Source organism: Galeopterus variegatus, unplaced genomic scaffold (assembly GCF_000696425.1).
Source record: "Galeopterus variegatus unplaced genomic scaffold, G_variegatus-3.0.2 Scaffold6156, whole genome shotgun sequence".
Lineage (NCBI taxonomy): Eukaryota > Metazoa > Chordata > Mammalia > Dermoptera > Cynocephalidae > Galeopterus > Galeopterus variegatus.
The window spans coordinates 105,570-114,801 of NW_007732267.1; the positions used below are offsets into that span (position 1 = coordinate 105,570).

The following is a 9,232-nucleotide window of genomic DNA, read 5'->3' on the forward strand; positions in this document are numbered from 1 at the left end:
TTATAAAGTCCTCAGTCTACTCCCTGATAACCCATTAAACCATTAACCCATTAATTCATGAATGGATCAATCAATTCATGAGGGAATAGTCCTCACAATCCAATCACCTCTTAAAGGCCACACCTTTCAAATACCATATTGGGAATTAAGTTCCATCATGAGCTTTGGAGGGTACAAACATTCAAACCACAGTATCAGCCAAACTTGAGATGAGCCACATACTGAATTTCCAAATAAGGACTTTAAATTATCTAGAATAAATATGGTCAAGGACTTAAATAAAAACTCAGTCATAATGAGTGCAAAATGGAGAATGTCAACAAAAAAACAGAAATTATTTAAAAAGAACCAAATGAAAATGCTATGACTGAAAATTACAGTACATGAAATGAAATATGCCCTGGATGGGCCTAACATTAGATTGGAGATAGAAGAAGAAAAATCACTAACCTTTTATATAGATCAATATAATAAACCAAACTGAGAAAAAAAAACAAAACGAGAGAGAAAGAGGAACTGGAAACAACAATGTGCAGACCTCAGAGATCTGTGAGATAATAGAAAATAGTCTAACATAGTGTAATTGAAGTTCCAGGAGAGAGAAGAGAGAAAATGGGGAAGAAAAAATATTTAAAGAAATAATGGTCACAAGTTGCTGCAATATAAAGAAAAACGTAAATGTACACATGTAAGAAGCTCAGCAAATCCCCACAAAGATAAATATAAAGAAAACCATGTCTAGGACAAACTCCTGAAAACCAAAGATATTTTCTCTGGTTAGAGAACACTAGTTTCATCTTTTATTTTTTTCAATACTGTATTTTAACGGTGCTTCACTGTCTTCTTATTTTCATTGTTTCTGATAAGAAATTTGCTGCCATCCTTATCTGTGTTCTACTGTACATAATATGTTATTTTTTCCTCTAGATTCCATTAAGATCTCTTCATCACATAGTCTTAGCAACTTGATTGTAATAGGCCTTAGTAGAGTATTCTTCATGCCTCTTAAACTTGGGATATGTTGGCTTCTTGGATCTGTGGGCAAAGCCTCAGAGATCTGTAAGGCAATAAAGTCAAATTTGATAATTTTTATTAAATTAAATTTTCATTAAAAATTTTATTAAATTTGAAAATTTTTGATCATTATTTCTTCAAATATTTTTCTGACCCTACTTCTGTCTTTTCTTTGAGAATTCCAATTACACATATATTAGGTCACCTGAAATCACTGCACAGCTCACTGATGATCTTTTAAATTTTGTTTTGTTTTATAAAATTCGCTTTCCTCTCTGTTCTTCATTTTGTGTAGTTTCCATTGTTCTGGCTTGAAGTTCACTAATCTTTTCTCCCCAAATGTCTAATTTGCCATTAATCTTATCCAGGGTATTTTACACCTTATACATTGCAGTTTTCATCTACAGAAGTTTAACTCTTCTGATCTCTTCCAAATCATAACTTTTTGAACAAATAGAATAAAATTATAACACTACTTTAATATTCTTGACAGCTAATTCTAATATTCAGTGTCAATTCCAGGTTTTGATTGACTGAATGATCTCTTCATTATAGCTCATATTTTCTTGCTACTTTACATTACTGGTAATTTTTTCTTATATTACAAACATATAAATTTTACCTTGTTAGGTCCTGGATATTTTTGTATTCCTAAACATATTCTTGAACTTTGTTCTGGTATACAAGTTGTAACTTGCTGAAAGCAGTTTGATTCTTTTACATCTTGCTTTCAGGATTTACTAGGCAAGACTAGAGCTCAATCTGGGGCTAATTATTCCTAATTACCAAGTCCCCTCTGTGTAGTCTACCCAGTGTCCCATGAATCATGAGGCTTTCCATTCTGACTGATGATAATAGGCATGTGTGAGCACTGCACACTGTTACCTCTAATACTTCAGAGCAGTTCTTTCCCCAGACTCAGCTAGTCTCCTAAAGCACATGTGCTAATTAGTGTTCACCTGACAGCTCAAGGGAAATTATCTGCAGATCTTCAGAGTTATCTCTCTGTGGAGATCTCTCCTTTCTGGTACTCTGTCTTGTGAATTCTAGCCTCCTTGATCTCCCTGGACACTTAGCTCTGTGTCCTTGACTCAAAGAATCTGCCAGGCTCTGCTGGGGTTCCTCCTCCTTGCATCATGGCCTGGAAACTCTCTCACAGCAAAAAACTGGAGCAATCATGGGACTCATCTCATTTTTTTTCAATCTTTCAGAGATAGCTGTCCTTCATTTCTTTTTGTCCAATGAATTGAAATTTGTAGTGCCTTTTAATTTCCCCCTTTTTTGGCTGTTTCAGGAAGACAGGTAAATCTAGTCCCTATTACTCCATTTCCGATAAAATCATAGGTGCTCTTACATGTAAAGCTAATTAAAATTTTATGTGCAAAATATTAGGGTATAAATTTAAGGATGGAAAATTAATAAATATAATAGTCAAGATTAATTGTAGAAGAATCAGTGAATTAATTTGAGGGACAAGCTAAAGAAAATATTGTAATACAGTCAGTTTGTAGACTTAACAACTTTGATGGAAGATTTTGTTAAAACCATGCCTCTCTCCACCCTAGTATTGTATTTCAATATTTTCTTACACAGAAACAGAAGGTATTTAGGGCCTGAAAAGCCATTGGTAAAAAACTCTCATGAGAGAAAAGCAAGATGGCCAAAGTAAAGTCTGAGCCCATGAGAAAATGCTTATTGCTGGGAAGATGTAAATATAGACAGATAAGATTGGTGTGAGTTTTAAACTCCAGGATAACCCACAGCCCCTCTCACATATCTTGCTTGGATACAGTGCACCTACATGCTGTGTGCTGTTGGTTTTAAACTGGTAAAATACCTATCCTAAGATTCTAAGCAACCTGGCCCATAAAATACACGTTCTGCTTTATTTTTTATCAACTAATACTTTCTTCCTTCTCTTTTTTCACAAAAGAAGTAGCACCCTCTTGATTTCATCCTCACCCTCTTGTTCAAGGCACTGCCCATCAATTCTTCTCCCCTCTTGCATTTCAACTTACCCCTCCTCTAGATCCTTCTTCTCAACCTCCAGCCATTTCAGGTCTTCACCAATCCTAAACAAATTTTTCACCAACCCTCTTCTTCAAGCTCTAACCTCATTTCTCCCTTTGTCTTTCAGAATCTAATTTCTATTCCCATTGTCTCCTGAATTGAAACCTCTTCTCAGATTATTACCTTCCACTCTCTGGTTTAAAAAATTCAAGAGGCTCTTCACAATACCCATTCTGCTTTAACTGTCTACTATATTTAATATCTTGATGAGCTAAAAACAAATAAAAATATTTCACAGGCATCAGCTATGTTAAGGGTCAGCTCAGGCTCCTGTTACAGGATCTGCTCCTCTTGCTGATAAAGCAGGGGAGATTGTGGTGTACAATATCCCAAGTTCAGTCTCTGCAGCAGGGATGGGGCAGATGCATTTTCCTAAGTAAGGCTTCTAGCTACATCAGGATTGTATGTGGTACTGCACAAGAGCTTCCCTTGGGTGATGACATTTGTGTCCTCTGAGAGCTAACTCACTTGGCCTCCAGAGTTCAGTGTAGCTTTAAGTCATTTCAAGAATCAGAAGAATGTTGTGATCTGTCTCTCTAGAGTAGTGACTAGAACAGGAGGAATAAATCTATTGTGAGGCTCTACTATGTCACTTGACTTCTTAAACTTAGAGCAAGACAATGAGAAAGAATGACCACAGATAGTAGTCACCGATATATTACTGCATCTTGATACTCTTTAGACTGCATGAGAGCCTATGCCTGATCTCTTTTTTGTTCCTACAGCAATACAGTTGGGAGTGTTGGCAAAATTCACACTTTCAGTTCATCAGCTTCTTGAATTTTTCTTTTATCACCCTACTTAATTTCTGCTTTGTAGATGCATCAAATATTTCTTTGCTGCACTAATTATCACAAAACACAAGGCTTTGAAGTATTGGTTCTATATTATTTTTTGATATCCCACAACGTTTGATTATGTCTCTTCTTTATATTAAGGGATACTTTGAAGAAATAATATATGACTATTTCTCAACTCCCTTCGCTAGCAAGCCTATTTCTCATGAACTAATTTTCACCCAAATTTATCTCTGAGAAAAATCAAAAAAGGAAGGCCAACTGGCCCAGAGCAAGTAACATGGTGAGAGGGTGTTGTCATAGGCAACCTGTTATTTGAAGCTATTCCTCTAGGACTCTGATAATGCAAGAAACACAGAACTGAAGTGTTGTCAGGAACATTAAGACTTCTATTCAGAGGGAAAGGGCACCAGTATGGCATGCTAGCTGTTGGACAATTGTTTGGGGACAATAAATGACTGAAGAAGAATTAAATAGAAGACTATTTTGCAATCGTGTAACACACAGATAAAATCTCGGGAGAATCATTTGTATGACGCCATCGCTGTGGTGAGAGCCATCAATTTCACTCACAATTAAGTCAATGACCACTGTTATTCTGTATAATAATTAACTCAGTCATAGCATCACTAAAATTGGACAATTATGGACGATTTAGGTAGATAATTTTCATGAAGAATTTATAATTGTAGGCTGTACCACAAAACCTGTTAATTTGATTGTGTAAAAAATTCACCCTGGTATAAGTTTAACGATTATTCATCATACAACTACTGATCTAGGTTCATTTCCCTTCAAACTGAGTTCTTGAAGACTAACTAGCCCTTCCAGGTCATCTTTCATGGGGGTTTTCTAGTTCCACAGTGATTTCTAGCCTTTTGCTAAAAGTTTCACCCTCATTGTTATTAAGTTGGTTTCCCTTACCAGAAAGAGCTACCAAATTCTTAAAATTCACTCTGAACAGGTAGCATGCTGATGACTATTTCCAAATTCACCCTGGTATAAGTTTAACGATTATTCATCATACAACTACTGATCTAGGTTCATTTCCCTTCAATCTGAGTTCTTGAGGACTAACTAGCCCTTCCAGGTCATCTTTCATGGGGGTTTTCTAGTTCCACAGTGATTTCTAGCCTTTTGCTAAAAGTGTCACCCTCATTGTTATTAAGTTGGTTTCCCTTAACAGAAAGAGCTACCAAATTCTTAAAATTCACTCTGAACAGGTAGCATGCTGATGACTATTTCCTTCTCACTTTTTTCTCTTCTCTAATTCTTCCCTTCTAGTATTTTCTAAATCTGTTAATGGCATCACCATCTACCCATTTATACAAGCTAGACATCACAAAATCTTTTTTAATTACTCACTCATCTTCTTCCTCCATATTTAGGAGATTTCCACCATGTCGTGTCCATTTTACTTCTGATATGTCTTTGAAGTATGTCCTCTCCTCTATATTCCTACTGCCTTAGTTCTGTCTATCCTCATTTCTCACCTCAAACATTGCGGTAGTCAAATGGTTAAATGGTTTAAGAAATGGACAAATTTCCCTATTTTTTTTTTTACCTCTTTCACATTGATGCTTGAATTAATTTTTAAAAATTTGTTTCCATAAAATATTCAGTGATTACCAATGGCCTACAAGATAAAGGCATTACTCAAAAAATCTTTGTAGAATACCTACTGAATACCAGGCATTATAGTACTGACTATACAAAGGTAAGAAAGATAGAATTCCTTGCTCTCTAGAAGCTCACAGTCTGAAAGGGAAAATAGCATGTCAACTTAGTGTGACAAGTGCTAGGGTATTAGAGTAATGTGCGATGGACAGTGGCAGCATAATACGCAAGGGAATGACTAATTCCTCCTGGTGCTATTGAAGAAAAATGTATATATTTGACTCTGTCCTGAAGTATATATAAGCTTTTTCCAGGCAAACAAATGAAAGAAGGCCTTCCAAACCAAAGCAACAACATGTGCAAAGGTTCTAATTCTTGAGTAAGTGCTGCTTATTTAGAGAACCACAAGTCATTGAATTTTGGGTAAAAATGTTAGTAGAGAGTATAAATAGTATTAGATGATATATACAAAGTAGCCTAATATTTGATTTAAAGATAATGATAAGCCTTTGCCAAAATTTAAACAGAAGTATAACTTGGGTCAAGTTGTGTTTTAGAACAAAAAGGCTGGAGCTCTTTCCCATCTTGCAAGATGGTGGGTGAAAAAGCAGAGAAGCCAGATGCTATGGAGAAGAAATCTGAAGCTGATGGTGGTGGCAAGGTTATAAAGGCTAACCTCAAAGCTAAAAAGCCCAAGAAAGGGAAGCCCCACTGCAGCTGAAACCCTGTCCTCATTAGAAGAATTGGCAGATATTCCCAATCTGCTATATATTCCAGAAAATCCATGTACAAGAGGAAATATTCAGTGAATAAGTCCAGGATTGAAAAGAAAGAGAAGATTCCCGCTACTGTCACAAAACCAGTTGATAGTGACAAGAATGGTGGTACCCGGCATTTAACAACTTTGCAAAATGCCTAGATATTGTCCTACTGAAGATGCTCCTCGAAAGTTGTTGAGCCATGGCAAAAAAACTTTCAGTCAACACATGAAAAGACTGTGAGCTAGCATCACTCAAGGGACCACTCTGATCATCTTCACCGGGCATCACAGAGGCAAGAGGGTGCTTTTCTTGAAACAGGTGAGCAGTAGCTTGCTGCTTGTAAATGGACTTCTGGCCCTCAATCGGTTTCCTCTGTGTAGAACACACCAAAACTTTGTCATTGCCACCTCCACAAAATTTGCTATCAGCAATGTGAAAGTACCAAAACATCTCACTGATGAGTACTCTAAGAAGCAGCAGCTGCGGAAGCCTAAATACCAAGAAGGTGAGATCTTCCACACAGAAAAAGAGACGTATGAGATTACAGAGCAGTGCAAGGCAGATCAGAAAGCTGTGGACCCACAAATTTTACCAAAAATCAAAGTTATTTCTCAGCTCCAGGGCCACCTGCGATCTGTGTTTGCCCTGACTAATGGAATTTACCCTCACAAATTGGTGTTCTAAATTTCTTACCAAGAACCAAATTAAATAACTGATATGTTTCAAAGAAAAAAAAAGGCTAGGAAGAAAGGGAGAACTACCAGAATCTTACTGCAACCAGTAAGACATGATGAATCTCTGAATTAAAACACAAGCAATGACATTTGTAATGGCTGGAGTTAGACGGAGAGAAGATGAATCCTTACCAAGTAGTACAAGGCCCTGCAAATTATGGTCTCCACTTAACATAGTGCTTGGCACATAGTAGGTACTCAATAAATCCAATAAGTTTTTCTTGAGTGAAGAAGTAAAGTTATCTGTATCTGTTATCTATTGCTGCCTAAGAAACCATCCCAAAACTTGGTAGTTTAAAACAATGTCTATTATTTCTCATAGTTCTACAGGTTGATTGGGTGAAGCTCCTGCTGATCATGCCTGAGTTCACTCATGTGACTGAATTCAGTCTGCTTGTCAGCTAGATTCCTCCGAGATGGCATGGTCTTGCTCTTTCCATGGGATCTTTCCCCTCATGATCTCTCTCTCCATGGGGTCTCTCTCCATGTGGTCTTTCTCTCTCTCTGTCCTTGGGTCACACTTTGTCCATCGGATTTTTCATCCTCAAGGAAGATAATATGGACTTCTTCAGCCTTGATGGTTTCATGGCTCCAAGCAGGCAAGCCCCATGCAGAAGTTCCTATCAAGCCTCAGCTTATACCACATCATCAAGCTGGTCAATATGAGAGGAGATTATACAAGGTGGGTGTAATGGTAGGCATGATTCCTTGAGGACCATTACTATAGCAACTACACATCTCTCTACTTATTTTACACAACTTCCCTCACAAGAACCCAATATTCTAGCCAACTGGTTTTCTTCTAGGTTCCCAGACATGTCACACACTGTTATGCCTTCTTTTTTTTATTTTAACTTCTCAATATACATTGTAGTTGATTTTCATAACCCTTTACCCGTTCCGCTTTTCCCCCTCTCTCTGCCCTCCCTCCCACATCAGATCTGTTCACTTGTCTTAACAAGTTCAAGGAATTGTTGTGATTGTTGCGTCTTCTTCCCCCCACCCACCCATTATTTGTAGGTGTGTTTATTTTTTTATTTTTAGCTCCCATAAATAAATGAGAACATGTGGTATTTCTCTTTCCATGCCTGACTTGTTTCACTTAATATAATTTTCTTTAAGTTCATCTGTGTTGCTGTGAATAATAGTATTTCATCCTTTTTTATAGCAGAGTAGAATTCCATTGTGTAGATATACCACAGTTTCCTTATCCACTTATCTGATGATGGACATTTGGGCTGGTTCCAACTCTTGGCTATTGTAAATAGTGCTGCAATAAACATGGGAGTACAGGTATCCCTTCAGCATGATTGTTTCCATTCCCCTGGGTATATTCCCAGCAGTGGGATAGCTGGGTCATATGGTAGATCTATCTGTAATTGTCTGAGGAAACTCCATACCATTTTCCATAAAGGCTACACCATTTTGAGTCCCACCAACAGTGTATGAGAGTTCCTTTTTCTCTGCAACCTCTAGCATTTATCATTCTCAGTCCTTTGGATATTAGCCATCCTCACTGGAGTGAGGTGGCATCCCAAAGTGGTTTCTATTTGCATTTCCTGGATGCTGAGTGATGTTGAGCATTTTTACATGTGTCTGTTGGCCATTTGTATATCTTTCTTTGAGAAATGCCTATTCAGCTCCTTTGCCCATTTTTAAATTGGGTTATTTGTTTTTTTGCTTAAAGTTGTTTGAGTTCCTTGTATATTCTGGATATTAATCGTTAGATGTATATTTTTAAATATTTTCTCCCACTCTGTTCATTGTTTTTTCACTCTGTTCATTGTTTCTTTTGCTGTGCAGAAGCTTTTTAGTTTGATGTAATCCCATTTGTTTATTTTTCCTTTAGTTGCCTGTGCTTTTGGGGTCATATTCATGAAGTCTGTACCCATTCTTACTTCCTGGAGTGTTTCCCCTATGTTTTCTTTAAGGAGTTTTATTGTTTCAGGATGTATATTTAATTATTTACTTCATTTTGAGTTGATTTTGGTACATGGTGAGAGGTACAGGTCTAGTTTCATTCTCCTGCATATGAACATCCAGTTTTCCCAGCACAGTTTGCTGAAGAGGCAGTCGCTTCCCCAATATGTAGACTTGGTGCCTTTGTCAAAGATCAGATGGCTGTACATGTATGGGTTGATTGCTGGGTTCTCTATTCTATTCCATTGATCCATGTGTCTGTTTCTATGCCAGTACTATACTGTTTGGGTTATTATAGTTTTGTAATATAGTTTGAAGT

At 37.1% G+C, this 9,232-nt stretch overlaps 1 pseudogene; it reads left to right on the top strand.

Moving 5' to 3' along the window:
- Positions 1-6,090: 6,090 nt before the first annotated feature.
- Positions 6,091-6,986, top strand: LOC103605893 (annotated as a pseudogene).
- The last annotated feature ends 2,246 nt before the right edge of the window (positions 6,987-9,232 follow it).